Raw genomic sequence first — 18706 nt, 5'->3', positions numbered from 1 at the left:
CAGGTTGTAGCCTGCGTGCTGGTAAAGGACTGCACCAGTACATTGTAAAAGAAGTTTCTTATTAAAGGAAGATAGAAACAAATTGCAGCAGGTGGTTTTCACCCACATTGGGTTTCCACCTTATATCATGGTGTTCATGTGTGTGCCTTATGTGTGATGATATGTTCTGTTATACTGCACCTGTTTACTGTTAATATGGTTAATAATGTTCTGATGCATTTACTGAAGATAAGCTAACTGAAGCATAAGATTACTGCATGTACGCTAGTTGCCTTTAACGAAGTCGCGTATATACGCTGATATCCTTAACTGAAGCTGCGTGTATGAATCTGAGTATGAAATTGAAAAGTTTTATCTGATCTGATAATACTGATTCACCCCCCCCTCTCAGTATTATTTCCAACACTAGTTACTTTTCCAACACTCCCTCTTAACTACGGAGGTATTCGTAGTTTTTTAATCGGTACAAGGACAATACTCACTTTGAAAATTTATTATAAGAAGAGTATATACAACATGTACAATGCTAGGGATCTAGATGCCATCTAGGCTAACTACCAAGGTATCAACTCATCTAGGTACGAATTTCTACTAGTCTAGAAACTAGTATCAAATATGTGTTATTGGTGAACTAGTCATATTTGAAACAAACAAGGTCCAATTTGAATGGAAATAGTTGCATTGAATATAAGATATATTATAGTATTTTAAATCCAAATATTGTAAATATATTTGAAGAAATGGATATGTGGTAGGCCACGCAAATTTTCTCTCTTGTGACAGATAAAAACAACGGCTTTGAGGAAAGTTAACATACCTTTCTCTTATTACATTGAAATTTGGTCATGCTATGGCATTATTGAGAAGACATATCATGCTAGTTTTAGTCAAATTTTTAGATTGATAACATTTGAAACTTTAGAGAGATATGAAGAGAAATGTCACCCAACAAGACAATCAACAAACTAAGTTTTTTAAAGGTATGTTTCTTGGAAATTAGCATATTTTTTCTTGAAAAAAACTATTTCTCATAATTAAAAATTGTTAATAAAGAAAAAAGATGAATTGTTTTATTTTCTTGTTTTATAAAAAAAATCTCGCTTACTAAACCTCTACAGAACTCATCCATGACTCTTGAAGAATGTGAAGACTTAGGTGTTGGAAAGTGATTAAGGTGGCATATTTAACTTAACATTTTCCTTCTTTGACATTTACTTGTGATTTTAGGTTCTTCTTAACTTGATTATTTTTATCTTCTTATCATCAAATAAATGCCAAACAAAATGAAGATCACATGAACATAGGATATAGGCTCCATGCTAGGGAAAAACCTCTCCAAAGGGGAAAACCCACAAGAACTTATCTTCTATAATCAACTTCAAAGGAGACTTCCAAGACCTAAAACAAGGCCTCTCCACCAAGACGACCAACCGATTCCAAGAGTAAAGAAACATTTTTCTTCATAAGAAAACTTCTTCAAATAGTCTTGGACCTATGGTAACTCATGCAAAAAAGAGTCTTCATCTTCGCTTGCAATGATAACTTCTTAAGATATCTTCTGTTTCCTTAACACTCTTCAAAGACACCTTCACTAACCTTCCTTGATCACAGATACATCTCAAGGTATGTGAGTTATTGTTGTGCACTTATAAGGGACAAAGTCACACCTTTTTATATCCATCAAGTGGTTTCTTCAAGCCTACTCTTAAGTCGACTTCAACTGGCTGGTCGACTTGGTCATAGAGGTCTTTGGACACAACAAAAATTACAATAATAATTTTCTTCTTTTTGATACAAGTGCCTGAATGGGTCTTTTACATAATGACAAGGACCTTGACTCATGACAGAAGCATAAAAGCATTCAATGGATGCTTGACCTATTAACCAAAGACACAAGCATGAAACCCATGCTTCATAAATAATTTTTATTTTATATTTTTCTTTCTTCTTTTACATAAAATATAAATGGATACAAGTACATAAATAATTATGAAAACTAAACCTAGTTACTTTTCCAACACTCCCTCTTAACTACGGAGGTATTCATGGTTTTTTAATCGGTACAAGGACAATACTCACTTTGAAAATTTATTATAAGAAGAGTATATACAACATGTACAATGCTAGGGATCTAGATGCCATTTAGGCTAACTACCAAGGTATCAACTCATCTAGGTACCATCTAGGCTACTTGCCAAGGTACCATCCAAATAAAGATCTAGGTGCCATCTAGGCCACCTTCAAACCCATCAGGTGTCATCTAGGCTACCTGCCAAGACACCAACCCTAATAGGGTTTTAAATATCATCTAGGCTACCTTCCAAGATACCAATTTAACAAGGATCCAGGTGTCATCTAGGCTACCTGCCAAGACATCAACTCAACAAGGATCCATGTGTCATCTAGGCTTCCTACTAAGACACCAATTCAACAAGGATCCATGTGTCATCTAGGCTGCCTACCAAGACACCAACTCAATAAGGATCCACGTGTCATTTAGGCTACCTGCCAAGACACCAACTCAACAAAATTCTTTTCGAGGTCATTATTTTATATGTATGTTCCATATTCAAGTAATAATGAGGTTCAACTCCATCTTTAATCATCAATGTGGAATCTTTAATATCATCATAGTAGCCCCTTCTTTCCATCATATGTATCAATAGTGTTCCTACAACTCCCTCAGAATCAAGGCTTCTTCTTCAAAATCCTTTCATAATTCATTTTTTTCTTTCTAGGCTCCCTCTGAGTCTAGCTACAACCTCTTGAATTCATATTTGATGAATATTCTTTGGAATATACCCACAATACTCCTAAAAATATATATATAGTTAAAAAAACTAAACCCTGGAATAAAAAATAATATAATGAAGAAGAAAATGAATACAATTCTTATCTCTTGAAAATAGAAGAAGCTTCCTCTTTCCTTTGTATCTTATTGTACAAATCATGCTTCCTTTTATCGTATCACGAATCACTGACTTATCTTCTCACGACATGTTCCAGGTCATCCATTTTGCACACCACTTTCATCTTGTCTTCATTCATGAAGGCATTTTGTCGAGTCATCCCAAACATCAAGTTGATGATAGTTTCCTTACGAAAGTGATCTTCCTGTTTTTGAACTTCAGGTTATCTTCTCACTTTTCTACCTTCCAATCCAAGATGAGTACATCTTGATCTTCATCGATGTTAGTTAATAGATATTGAGCTTTTCCTCAACATCCACACAGTTGAACTTGCCTCAACTCACCATGATGATCTTCTTCAATATATCATAAACATTCTCATGGTCCATCTCTATATGTATCAGAGTGCCCAAGGATCCAACTTGATTACCAAGTTACCATTCTCTTCTAGAAATCATGTTAGATGTTGAACATTCTAACAAGAAAGTATCGATATTCTATCTTTTCTAGAGTAATTCAAATTCATATTCCTAGGCACCATACCATATACCAAGCATATTTCATGTCCAACAAGTTTCTTAAATATGAATTCCCTATTCTTTCATGCAATCATATATCCATATGCCCTATAATGAGCCTACAACTTATACTTGAAGAGAAATATATCTCTTCCCTTAAGAGAACATCTTGACTTACTGCATTCCTTTATCCCTAGCCTTTTCATATTGCTTCTTCCAAGGAAATTCTCAAGAAGATGGTCCCAATAGGGTCATGATAATCCACTTAAGAAAAATGGCCACCTCTAATATAATGTTAGACAATGCATGGATGAATAATATGCACAGTGGTCCTAAGCTTCTAAAAAAAAAAATTGAAACACTAGATTACTCCTATAAAGAAAATCAACCAAGTAGACTTTAAACAAGCTATTATCACATGCTTCTATTTATGATGCCATATGTAATCAAGATTGTTCTATAAAACATAATGATGCATGCTTACTCCTTTAATGAACTTTCCAGGGTCCTTACAATTCCCTCCTTCCCACATGCTCACCAAAGCATAAGGGATGCTTTTCTTCTCATTTTTCTTCCTTCATTTTGTACCTTGGTTATCCACCAACAAGTGCCACCAAGAAAAATATACAATAACAAGAGCATGAAGACAATTTTGTCAATCTAGGGTTTTCATGAAATCTTAGAGGATGAATTCCTAAAGGTTTTCAAGCACAAACCCCAACCATCTCTAGGGAATGATGTCATACCCTAGACTACCTACAATCCCTCAAAATCAAGAGTTAGGGTTTCTATGAGGGAATACGCAGATTAAGGTTAGGGTTTCCATATGATTAAGGTTTCCAAGTACCATCTAGGGTTTACAATTCTTAGATACCATCAACCTTTAACAAGATGATGTCTACAAACCCTATAATCAAGACATACATTGAAAACCCCTAATACATTTTAATTCAATCCCTTTATTCATCTATGCATAAAACAAATGCATGTACCTTATGAATACATACCTTAGTTAACCATGATCACTGGAAGTTGTCGCAAAGGCCTTCTACTTGATCTCACAATCCAAGATATTGCCACTTCCACAATTGCCACGAATAGTTCCTTCAAGTTGTTCTTCTCAAGGTGACTAGCTGTTGCTTATTGTTATAGTCCTTCAAGCTAGGATTCTACACTAACTCTAAAAATTCCATGAAAGTCTTTTCCTTAAATTGTTGATTTAACCAATAGGACTAATACCTATCTCAAACTTTAGATCTCAGAACTTCTGAAGTTTTCAATGTATATGATTTTTGGAGAGCCTTTCGTATAGGTTGTCCTAGATTCCTCTATTAGAAAATCTCTTTTCTGAAATTCAGAATTCTAGAAACGGTGTTTATTCTATGGATATTTTACAACTTCGACTTTCAAGACTCCCTTTGTTCTTACGACCTTTCAATCTTCGGATGGGTGATTTGCTAAGTTATTTTTTCAATCTTCGAATGTGAAATTGTTGACACACCTTGTCTATTTTTGGATGGATGACTATCTGAGGCTTCTCATGCCTCTAATTATAGTTATTTCTTTGCTAGCTAGTATGAATGATATTATTCCATACAACTTGTGTTTTAAGTATTGTTTTTATATGCATAGGACCTTTGGTATGGAATGGACTTAATGTCATGCCTCCAATGATGATAAGGCTACTTTCTTGGCCTCTTTTACGAAATTTAAGTATAGAACCTTGGATGTTTTGAAATTCGGCCCAATCCTCAAACTTGTCCTTATTCCAAGACTTCGCTCTATCAATTGTTTTTACACAGAGATATATATTCCTTTAATATGTACTCAAATATCCTTCTTGAAGCCTTGAAACAGGGTTTATTGGTGGCAAGATAAATCAGAGAAGGTGATGAAGAAAGGTTTATTCTAGGCATCAACCAATGAGAAATTTGGTGGCCTTGTCTTGGAATATTTCGATCCTTCTAGTTATTTCAAAAAATCCAAACACTAAGCTAAAGATTGTGGTCTTATGGATGATCCATTTTTAAACCTTTGTTATTGTCACTGTAATCCTTTTGATCTTCTAGTTTCCCATGTCACCATCCTTAGCTCTAAAACCATGTTGGAAAATGGTTAGGGCAACATATTTAACTTAGCATTTTCCTTCTTTGACATTTACTTGTGATTTTTAGTTCTTCTTAACTTGATTATGTTTATGTTCTTATCATCAAATAAATGTCAAAATTAATGAAGATCACATGAACCCAGGATATAGGCTCTATGTCAGGGCAAAACCCCTCCAAAGGGGAAAACACCTCCAATTTAAAGGGAAATCCCCTCCAAAGGTGAAAACCCACAAGAACGTCTCTTCTATAATCAACCTCAAAGGAGACTTCCAAGACCTAAAACAAGACCTCTCTACCAAGATGAGCATCCAAAGATTCCAAGAGAAACGAATGGTTTTTCTTCATAAGAAGGCTTCTTCAAACAGTCTTGGACCCGTGGTAACTCATGCAAAAGAGAGTCTTCATCTTCGCTTTTCATGATAGTCTTCTTAAGATATCTTTGCTTGCCTTATCACTCTTCATGGACACCTTCGCTAACCTTCCTTAACCACAAATACATCTTAGGATATGTGAGCTATGGTTGTGCACTTATGAGGGATGAAGTCACACCTTTTTATATCCATCAAGTGGCTCTTCAAGCCAACTCTTGGGTCGACTTCAACTAGCTAGCCGACTTGGTCATAGATGTCTTTGGACACAACAAAAATTATAATAATATTTTTCTTCTTTTTTATATAAGTGCTCGAATGGGTCTTTTACATAATGACAAGGACCTTGACTCATGACAGAAACCTAAAAGCATACAATGGATGCTTGACCTACTGACCAAAGACACAAGCGTGAAACCCATGCTTCATAAATACTTTTTCTTTTATATTTTTCTTTCTTATTTTACATAAAATATAAATTAATACAAGTACATAACTAATTGTTGAAGGTCGAACCTAGTTACTTTTACAATATTAGGAAACTAGGTATCCCAATTGAGGAGTCAATTTAATGGCATGGGCGATAATGTGTCAAGAGAGGTTGATTTGGTATGTTCATAATAGAAATATCAAAAATGAAATTGAAGATGAAATGGAAACATTTATGGATCGAAAGATGGAACGATAAACAATTACATGGAAATCATGCTCTTACATACCATAGATGAGACGTCTCCTAAAAGTGATATCATAACCTAACAAAATCATGAATATAAGAAGAAAAAAATTATTGAACCTTAGACAAATATGAAGATAATTTTAACAATTTTGGAGATCAAGTAGATTTAACCCCAAAATCATGTCATTCATCACTCCAATATTTGCAACATTAAAAATTCAACTCTAAGACCAAGGAACTAGTTAATTCCCCATATTAAAATGAAAGAAGTTTGATATAAAAATATTCTAAATGGAGCAATTCTGTTATATACACCAAAGTGTCCATTTTTAAAAGTCAACTCTTGCATCGTTATATTTATAAACCAATCAATTTATTTAATACCAATAAGTTTGTAAATAAATAAATAAAAATTGTGATGTATATTAGATATTTTTAGATAAATTAATAGCCCATTATACACACGTGGCTAGCCTATAACCTTGAGAGTGATAAGTCGATGAAGGGAGGGTTTGGAGTCGATGTCGGGGTTAGACTTTAAGCATGGAACATGGAGCGCATACCGTACGTTGATTTCGGTAGGAAGAGCCATGGATTATGGCGGAGGTCTGAAGAATTGAACGTGGCATCGAAGGGAGGAAGAATGTCGTATGCAGATTCTAGAAAGAAGAAAATGCAGATCTTGCCTGCAATCATTCTATTTTTTATATTTTGTTAATAATTTATTAAATGAATTACTGTGGAATTGGAACAAATTTAACCCCGAGTTAGTTTGAATTTGGATTCCTATCGAATTTAAATGATTTTTTATTAGATTTTTGAAATTCATTGAATGCACGCAGTGACTTAAAGCCGTAGTCTAATTAGCCAGAGGAATTGCTCGGAAAATTATGGAGATTCAGAACATATTTAGAGAAAATCCGGCAAGGATTTTTGTAAATCCAAGTTATAGTTGTTAAACTTCACAATTTCAGGTGTCCTAGACTTTTTGATGGCGCTGAATCCATTTCCACCATCAAAAACATGATTCAAACACTGTCTCTACAAGATTTTTTGAAATTTTTTTTCCTGGATTTTGGCCACTTTTGACCATCCGGTCAATTCCTCCTGGTTAGACGACTCCTCACTTAAATATAAAATATAATTAAAATATAAATAAATTAATATTTTATATTGATAGAAATAACCAATTAATAAGAAGTTAATAATAAACTAACTATATTCAATATGTAGATTTCTACCGTTTATAATCAGATGATGTTGAATATTTCTGCACTCCAAATAAAATTATACTCTTTGTAATAATAATTTCATTTTAATTATATAAAAATAAATTTATTACTTATTACTTAAATTTATTTTAATTTAATTGTGTTATATTTTTTATATGATTAAATTAAGTTTTATTGAGAAGCTTATTCTACAACTTACTATGAGGGGATGTATAAATAAATTAGTTGGTCCGTCAAATTGACACGTGTCTTTATTAAATAAAAATAAATTATATTTAAAAAAAAAAAAAATTAGAAAACAGTATTTCGGATTAATCACACTGTAAGGATTGGATCGACCTTTTGAACCAACTAATGTGGTTCATCCTCAGGACAAGGTTGGATCACAAAAGTCTTAGATCTAACATAGAAAAATAATGTTTGTTATAACCCACTATGAGGGGATGTATAAATAAATCAGTCCGTCGGTCAAATTGACACGTGCCCTTATAAAATAAAAATAAATTATGCTTTAAATAAAAAAAATAATGTGTGTTATAATAATAAAAAACAAATATATTTTAAAGTAATTAGAAGTTTAAAAAAAAAATGTGTGAGTAAAATGTTTAAACCTTATGCTTTTCAAAAATATTTCAACATGAGATTTAAATAAACTATTTTTTCAAAAGTATTTGAACAGGTTATTTAAATAAGCTATTCGAAGATCTATGTTAACTACTTTATATCAATATTTCATATATATCTATATATAGAAAAAAAAAAATTGTTAAAATAAAATATTTTAATTTTGTATATAATAAAATATTTAATGTGGGTTCTTTATAAATTATTTTAATACTTGACATATACTTAAAAATATATCAATAATAAAAAAATAAAAAATAATAATAATAATAATAATAATTAAAAAAAAAAACATTTTAGTTTGGGCTCTATATAAAAAAAAACCATTTTATCTAGAAAAAACACATTGTATTTTACACTCTAAAGAATTTTGCATGTGAAGAAATTTGATCCTTCTCTGCTCATGTTAGATTTGTACTTAATGGATCTATGTTGGTATCCCTAAAAATATATGAAGTGTTTATGAGGTCTCACAACTCAATGAGCACACACAATTATCCAAAAATATTTAACTATCATCAAACTAATTATATATTAAAATTTCTCTGAAATGAAAATAAATTAAATTCAAATTAATTTTAAATAAATTAATGGTTAATTAACTAAAATTAATTTTTCATGCAGCAAAAAAAATCAAATTGACTTGCAGCATGAAAAAGAGAAATTTTGTAGAAAATTTTAATTAAAAATAATAAATAATTAAAATAGTAAGTTTATATCATAATAAATAAATAATTATTTTATATTAGTTTAGTTTAACTAATATATGTTTTGATTTTTTGCTAAGTACTTTTTAGTCATTTTTATCTAAATTTTAATAGATATTTTTTAGAATCATAAGTTTGGATTGTGTAATTTACAAAATTTTAGTATGTTAGAGATTTTCCCAGCACTGAATCTTATTTAATCAAAAATGCATTTTAAATAACAAGAAATTAAAAGCTCACTCAAAATTGTATTATTTGATTCCCAAAAAACTATAACATTTATTAATAAATTGAAAATACATTAATTATTAAATAATTGAAATTAAAATTAACTTTTATTGCACCCTTGAATTATGAAGAAAAAACAGATTCAAGAAGAAGAAGAAAAACAAAATTCAAATTCAATTAGAAGTGTGGGAAAATAAAAAGTGAATAGGAAGAAGTTTAAAAAAACTAATGAATAACCAAAAGAGTGAAAATAGGGAACATGGAAGTTGGTGAAAAAAATTTGTTAATTTATATGTTAAAATAAATAATTATTTTTGTATTTATACATACTAGTGACACATGGTTGGGTGAATATTGATTAATTACTAATTTATTAAAATATATATTTGTATGAGTTTCACTAGCAATATAGGTTATATATAATAAGAAATGTGAGAAAATTTTATTAATTTTTATATTAAAATAAGAAATGTAAGAAATTGATTAAAAATTTCATTAATTTATATATTAAAATAAGAAATGTGGGAGTTGAGTGGGAATTTTTATCAATTTATATATTAGAATAAATAATTATTTGTGCACTTTGAGTGAATATTGAATAATTGGTAATCTATTAAAATATATATTTGTATGAGTTTGAACATGGAAAAGGAAGTTTTGGTTTAAAAGGAAAATACTTTTTTACATATCTTAATATTAAATAATTATTATAATGTTTTAAAAAATTTGATTGGTGTTTGCTGAGAGTGATTTATTGAAATTTATTGAGAAGCTAAAAAAAATTCAAATAATTTCGTTTTTCAATCACATTTTTAAAATAACATTACTATAAAATCAATTTTGTAATAATAAATTATATTTTTAATTATTAATAAAATTAATAAAAAAAGTCTATTAGATTTTGGATAAACTGTGATTAAGACACTCTTTGATGTGAAGTCACTACCACAAGTATAGTCCTACCAAACTTAAAAATAATTAAAAAACCATAAACTGAATTAAAATATATATATATTATATAAATAACTGGCTACCATATAAATGTTAATTAAATTTGTTTAAGTTAATGAGTATTATATAATAGGATATATATATATTATTTAGAATAAAATATTCGTTTGTGCTAATAATATCATAATTGTTGGCTTATTTACAATTTAAATTAGTAGTATGATTTGGTCAATAGTAAGTTGTAGGTTTTCATTGATCTTTTACTATGACTTATATGTATCATATATATCTATGAGTATTTTGTTGGATATTATATTTTTTTTATGTGAAGTTAGTGTAAGAATTTGGCAGCAGTAGCGCTTTTCCTTTTTCATGTAATTAATGTTTACCTCACATCATTTGGCTTTGTAAGTCAAAGTGAAAAGAAGCATGGAGTGGCATTAAGTTAATTAGTGTGGAAAACCATGCATAATTTGTCTGTGTAAGTCAAAGTAAAAAGAAGCATGGAGTGGCATTAAGTTAATTAGTGTGGAAAACCATGCATAACTGGACGATTTGTTGCATATTTAATTTATAAATCTTGACTTGTGAACTTGGGGCTTGATTCCATATATCTTGACTTGTGAACTTGGGGTTTGATTCCATGTATGTATTTCACTGGATGGCTTTCCCAGAGCTCAGTTTTTGATATAGACATCATTGACTGGTCAGTTGGAAATTGGAATATGATATTTGGTTTTTTTGCACTGTAACACACTTCGCATTTTTTTTGCCTATGACTAATATTTTCTATTATTGAAGTATTATTTACAATAAAATAAACAGCAATAAGGGAATTTGAGTCTAACAAATCGACTCTGTATACAGTTATTTCTATATAGTTAACGATCCACATGGACCTTACCTCATGTATTGTAGTTTTAACAGCCTCAAAATGTTTTACATATTTTGCTTTGGATGTATTCATTCACAGGTACACAATATACATATTTTGAGATTATTAGACTCTGCTTAAGTGGAGTAGCTCAAGGATTATATAGCTATAAATATATATCATGTATAAATATTTGGGACTATCATAGACTTATTCTTCAAATTTATTGGTTTTCATATTTTTTCTACTTTTCTTCATTACCATTTCAAGATAAAGATCTTAACAGTATTGTAAATTTCTCAAGTGTATTTGATAAACAAATCACTCCATAACAAACAATTAACGCGTCAAAGTCCATCACTGCGTACAAGTATTGGTATCATTGTACCGAACATACAATAACTTGTTAACCAGGGTATTGTAAACGCTTATCAATGTTTATAGTGTGTTACCAAATTTGTTAGGTTACATTGACTTTTAATAAATTTAAAAAATTAGATTTGTGCCAAGTGGGTAACTTGTTAACCAGGGTACTGTAAATGCTTATCAATGTTTATAGTGTGTTACCAAATTTGTTAGGTTGCATTGACTTTTAATAAATTTAAAAAATTAGATTTGTGCCAAGTGGGTGGAGCCCACCAATTTCTTAAATATTTGAGATTATTCCAATTCTAATAACTTACTCCATGATAAGTTCATCATTATTATTTATAACATTCATTTATATATCAGCAAATTTTATTTAGCAAAATGGTTTATTACTTTTAATAAATTTAAAAAATTAGATTCATGCCATGTGGCTCCCCACCCACCAATTTCCTAAAGATTTGAAATTATTCCAATTCTACTAAGTTCCTCCATGATAAGTTTTTCATTATTACTTATAAAATTTATTTATATATAAGCAAATTTTATTTAGACAATTTTGCAATAAGATGTGATTCCTTTTTATCTCAAGTTAAAGTTGACCCATAACCTTTTTACACATGGTTAATCAGGAAATATGTGCATTAGTAAGGCATTCTTAGTGTTGCAATAGTTTTTTTTACATCATCTCAAGAATGGATAATTGTTGAAGCCTTCTTATTTCAACTTAAGGTGGATGGGGATCTATTGATTTTTGTTTTTTATTTTTTTAATTGATGACCTAGATTGGTTCTCAAAGCAATATGTTCAACATATGCTTAGGATGAGGATTTGTTGATTTTCTTATTTTTATTTTTAAGTGATGGCCTTGATTGATTCTCAAGGGAATATGTTCAGCATATGCTTAGTCTTAATGCTTATCAATGATTGTAGTGCGTTATAGAGTTTAATAGTTTGCATGGACTTTTAATAAATTTAAAAAATTAGATTCAGTGGCTCCCTGCCCACCAATTTCCTAGGGATTTGAGATTATTCCAATTCTAATAAGTTCATATTATAATTAAATGGGGAAATTAATATATAATCAAATTTTATTTAGCAAAATGGTCCATTTTACAATAAGATGTGTAATTCCTTGTTTTTCTCAAATTACATTAGATTCGTGCCACATGGCTCCATGCCCACCAATTTCTTAGGGATTTGAGATTATTCCAATTCTAATAAGTTTGTATTCTAATTAGATGTATACAATCAAATTTTATTTAGCAAAATAGTCCATTTTACAATAAGATGTGTAATTCATTTTTTTTCTCAAGTTAAAGTTGACCCATAACTTTTTTATACGGTTAATTAGATAAATGTGTACATTGATAACACATTCTTCATGTTGCATTAATTTGTTTATTACAATAATTTTTTTGTCATATTATATCAACTAAATTAATGTGATTGTACTGATTAATATATATTTTTATATTAATCCTACTTTCCAAAAATCTAATTAAATAAGAAAGAAAGTGAAGTATAATAAAGTTAATTTCATTTTTGACGTGTTAGATTCCTTCATGCATCGTTTGACCAATGAAGGATTTCAGTAGTTACTACAAACAGTTGTTATAGTTACTACAAGCCATTGTGGGTAAGTGACTCTCCACAATACGGCACACGTTTCGACGACGAAGGTTTAACTTAAATAACGAGTGTGGTTTATTAGCATGTTAAGCTTAGGGTGATTAATTTTTTTCTTCTTTTTTGTGAAGCAGTAACTATGGAAAATTAATCTGGGCACGAGGTTGATCAAATTATACCAGCTTTTACTATTCACGTAAATTTCAAGATATTTTTTTTTTTTTTTCTAAGGATTATTCACATTGATTTTAAAATATTCGAACATTCTTTCATCCTAGTGGAAAATTTAACAAACGGAGGGGAAATTAAACCCATTAACTTCCAGATTTTAATGTTTTGGTAGATTTTAATTATCAAAATTATATTATATGAAAATTATTATTTTTTTTAATATATTAAATATATATATATATATATATATATATATATATATATATATATATATATATAATTGAAATAAATAACGATTACATAATTAATTTTTCTTTTAATAATAATCCATAAAAATGTGAAAACACAATTTTTAAACTTATTACAATCAAATTATTAATCACACTAGATTTGAGTTAATAATAATTAATTTATTATATAATTTTGAACACTTCACTATTTAAAAAAAAATTAAAATTATTTGTTGAATAAATATAGATATTAATATTATAAACTTAATATTTTAGGATTAATGATAATTTATTTATATCATGGTTTTGAATAATTTTAATTAATATAAATATATATATATATATATATATATATCAAAGTACATAAGTTATTGTTTAATTATAATCTCTTTTGGACATGTTGGCCAACAATTATCCAAAATGTAAAGAGTCAAAACATAAAAACAAGTAAGGTCCCAACGATTATAACAATTGCAGTTTCAAAAAATGTTGCTAACATTCACTTTAAAGACATCAACGGATTTTTTTGTAATCACTAAATGTCTTACAGGTTGGAGTAATGCTTCCCTACATCTTTTTTCCACATCAATGCGGTGTTCCCTATGGATATGAGATACCTCTAGCCCCTAAAAAAAATTCTATAATTGGTGAATTCTTTGTTGCCAAGGATTTAGGGCCAAGCTATGTAATGTACCTATTCCCGAGAACCAATCAATAACTACTCGAGAATTGCCAAAGATTTGTAAGCACTTTACCTGCGTGGACATTTCAAATTCAAGGACGAGCCAAAGCTCTATTAATTCTGCTTTATCATTAGCTCCAGGCCCTAGCTCTAGGCTAAGAAGGAAATTATGATGGTCGTTCATGTGAAATGCAACTCCCACTCTACATACATCCCTGACATGACTTTTGGCTCCATCAAAAAAGGCTCAAGCCTTCAAAGCATCTATCCTAGGCCCAATTGGAATTATGTTCTTATTTAATCCTTCTGAGCTGAGTTCCTTCATTGTTTTTTTTGTTTTGTACACCACCTGTCATATATTTGGGACCTAACTATCAAAAATGGTTCTATTCTGATGTAACCATATATGCCATAGGACTAATCCTAGAAGGCTAGAAAGATGCTCCAAATTTGGGCTTTTTGTCCACTCTGAGGCATTCCCTTAATGACTGGTCTGATCACATCCCTGTACAAGCCTCCTCAAACAAAATCGCTTTCCACACTTCATGTGGAAACTTATAATCCACGAATAGGTGTGTCACTGACTCTTGATTATCAAAACAGAGTGGGCATCTTGTAGGCCCTTCCCAACCTCGCCTTTGAAGATTATCCTGTACGAGGATCATGTTATTTAGTGACAGTCATATCTTTAAAGAAAAATACCACTTCCAATCAACTTTATACCACTAAAAAGGTTCTAACTCTACTTTTTGTGTCACCATCACTTCGTAAGCTAGTTTTGTCATCACCAACATGCATGCTTTGTTCATTTTCCACATGATTTTTTCTGGGTCTCTTCTCAGTATAATTTCATTATGTGCAAATGACAAGACAAATAATTCCCATTCACACACTAGATTCCCTACTAGGCCCAAATATTTCACTAATTTCTAATGTCTCAGGGACATCTCATTGGCTCAGGGATCAACTACTTCATAAAGTACAAAATGCCTTTGTAATTTAATGCCACTACTAGATTTAAGGAGATTCTTTTGAGGACATCACCTCCTATCCATGGATCCTTGTTTAAGTATATTTTTCTTCCATATCCTACCTGCCAAATAAGACCATTTTTAATTATGTCAAACCTTGACATCAATGCATTCCAATTCTTTGACCCTCCCTTTCGTGACTTTGTCTCTGGTTGAACCCATTCTTTGACTTTTTCATTCTTCCAATACTTGTCTTGCATCAGAGTTCCCCATAGGCCAACATCAAACATACTCCAAACTCTTTTGGCAGCTAGTGCTTTTACAAAAAATAAAATGATCTTGGACCCCAACCCTCTCAATTTCTTTGGGTTGGAAATTTATTTCCAGCTTGCTAAATGCATCCCTTTCTATTTCTTACATTTCCAAAAAAATTGGAAACATAATATTCTAATTCTATTCAAAATTGTCCTTGGTACACTAGCTAGAGCCAACTAATAGATTGGAATTGCCATTAAAACTGATCTTACCAAGCTCAACCGACCTCCCAAAGAGAGCCATCAGTTCCACCAATGATTGATCCAACACTCTACTTTCTTTACCATCCAGTCAACCATTCAACAACTCAGTAGTTGTTAGCCTTTAAATGACAAACAAGATATTTTATTCCCTCATCTAAAGGAAAAAACTGGAAAGGAATAAAAGTTTTAAAATTTAAAATTAAACTTTTAGGAACTCCATTATTTAACATATTTGAATTTGAATGACTAATTTCCATCCCTGTAGCTTCACAATACAATGCAATTATGTTCTAAATACTTCTCCATTCTTCAATCGAGCCATGTCCAAATAAGAGAACGTCTTCAACAAATAATAGTTGTATGAGTTTGACCAGTGTGGATACTTGTATACATTTGATTTTCCCTTCCCTTGTTGCTTGGTTGAGAAGGAGACTTAAGCCTTCCGCCACCAATAAGATCAAAAAAGGTGAAAGTGGACATCCTTGTCCAATTCCTCTAGAATCTTTAAAAAACCAAGTTGGTATGCCATTGACCAATACTGTAGAATTTCCTATAGATTCACAAGCTCATGCAATTTACTAAAGCATAGGACAAGAATCTACTTCTACTTTCAACCAGCGGAAGCCAATAGATCGATGAAAACAATAAGAACAAGAAGAAGATAAAGCAATGGCACATAACACAAGATGTATCTGGGGAAAACCACTACTCAAAACCCTACTATTTGTATTGCATATATCATAAATATGAGTGAAGATACAAAGCTTGTTCTCACTAGAACAATTCTGCACAAGTATGCTCAACTCTCTCAGCTCACAAGCTAGCCCTTGGCCAACACTTAGCCAATTTTTCCAGCTCTCCAAGCTCATAATCTCTTGCATAATTCCTAGGACGAATGGCCAGTGTTTAAAGGGAATTCATGCTTCCAAATCTGTGCAATCCAAACATAGGATCAATCTCTGATGCATGCGTGATATTTACACTCCAATAAATAGTACCACTGATTGTACATTGTCCCTCCACTCTAGTCTCAACTCGGTCTTTCTCTGAATTGATATGCATCAGTTTCTCATGAGGGAATCTTTAGTTAATTGGAGTAGCACTAGCGGATGCATTAGTGCACCAAGTGACTGTTAGTCCTCTATTAATTCCAGAAACAATTTAGAACTAATTTAACTAAACTTAACTTAGTAAACTGAGTGATCTATTTTCCAACTCAATTTAAACTCATAGTGGACCGCTAAAATTTAGGGAGAACATATACATGACAATAGAAAGACTTCCAACTCGAAATTCCTAAGCTAATTAAGTTAATTAAACTTAATTAGTTATTTACAAGTTTCTAGGAGAATAGAATTTGATTTTAATTCTCAATTTAATTCAAGGAAAAATTAAACTGGATTTTTCTTGTTGTCATTTCTCAACACTCCCTCTCAACAAGAAAGGGATTATCAGCTACCCCGATGTTGTCTCTATGAAACTCGAATTTACATCTTGACAATGCCTTTTTAAAAATGTCAGCATCTTTCTCCTCCGTGGGAATGTACTCTAACAACATATTCTGCCTCAATACATAATCTATAAGATGATGATATCAGATATCAATATGCTTGGACCGATTATGAAAAAACTAGATTTTTAGAGATTTTGATACAACTTTGATTATCGCAGTAAATCACAGTTGGATCCATCTGCTGACCAAACAAACCAACCAGGATCTTCCTCATCTAGATGACCTCACATGCTGCCTAACTCACAACCATGTACTCTGTCTCTTCCAAATTGAGTGCAACCGATCTATGTCTCCTGTTGTACCAAGAAATTGTCGTTGACCCAATACTGAAGATCCCTCTTAATGTGCTTTTTTGGTCGGATGGACTCCCTACCCAATATACACCAGTGAAGCCTTGAAGCTTCACTCCCTCTACCCATTTGTACCATAATCCATACTGAGAAGTGCCCCTGAGGTATCTCAAAGCGTGCTTTGTCACCTTCCAATACAGCTTGGTAGGCCTAACCATTGCTTGACTAAGCTGGTTAACTGCATAGCACATATCTAGTCATGTGTTCACCTAGTATGCGAGTGAACCCACAAGTTTCCTGTAAATAGTAGCTTCCACTACTTCCCCTGAAGTAGCATCCTCCTTCCTCTAGTTACCTACTAGAGGAGTCTCCATGGGTTTGTTGCTCTCCATGTGGAATCTCTTGAGTATCGCATTGGCATACTTGCCTTGAGACACAAACAACTCCCCATATCCCTTCCATACCTCCATGCCAAGAAAGTAATGCATGAGCCTCGTGTCCTTCATCTCAAACTCTATTGCAAGATCCTCCTTGCAAGATTTGATCAACTAATCATCACTTGTCAGTATGAGATCATCAACATAAAGTACAATGATCAATAGTTTACCTTCCACCACTATGTGGTACAGGTTTGCATCTACTTCACTCTTCGTGAAGCCCAACCTAGTGAAGTAGATATCTATCCTAGTGTACCAAGCACGGGGTGCTTACTTCAGCCCATACAACGCTCTCTTGAGACGGCACACATGCGACTCATGGTCAAAGGTCTCAAAACCTTCAAGCTTCTCTACATACACCTCTTCCTCAATTATGCCATTAAGGAAGGTTGTCTTCACATCCATCTGATGTATCTTCCATCCCATCTGTGCTGATTGTGCCAATATAGATTTGATCAATGAGTACCTTGAAACAAGAGCAATTGCCTCATCATAGTCAATCCCCTCTACCTATGAAAAGCCACGAGCCACAAATCTATCCTTATGCTTATCCACATTACCATTTGCAGCTTGTTTTACCTTGTAAAGCCAACGGGAGCTCACCACTGACTTGTACTTCAGTGTCAGGACCACATTCCAAACATTGTTACGAACTATGGAGTCATACTCCTCCACCATGGCATCAACCCAAACTGGTTGCT

Source organism: Pinus tabuliformis, chromosome 7, assembly GCF_031772625.1.
Source record: "Pinus tabuliformis cultivar Carrire ecotype Pingquan chromosome 7, CPIR1, whole genome shotgun sequence".
NCBI classification, from domain to species: Eukaryota; Viridiplantae; Streptophyta; class Pinopsida; order Pinales; family Pinaceae; genus Pinus; species Pinus tabuliformis.
The sequence above is the reverse complement of the archived record's forward strand: the minus strand, read 5'-3'. Positions refer to the sequence as shown.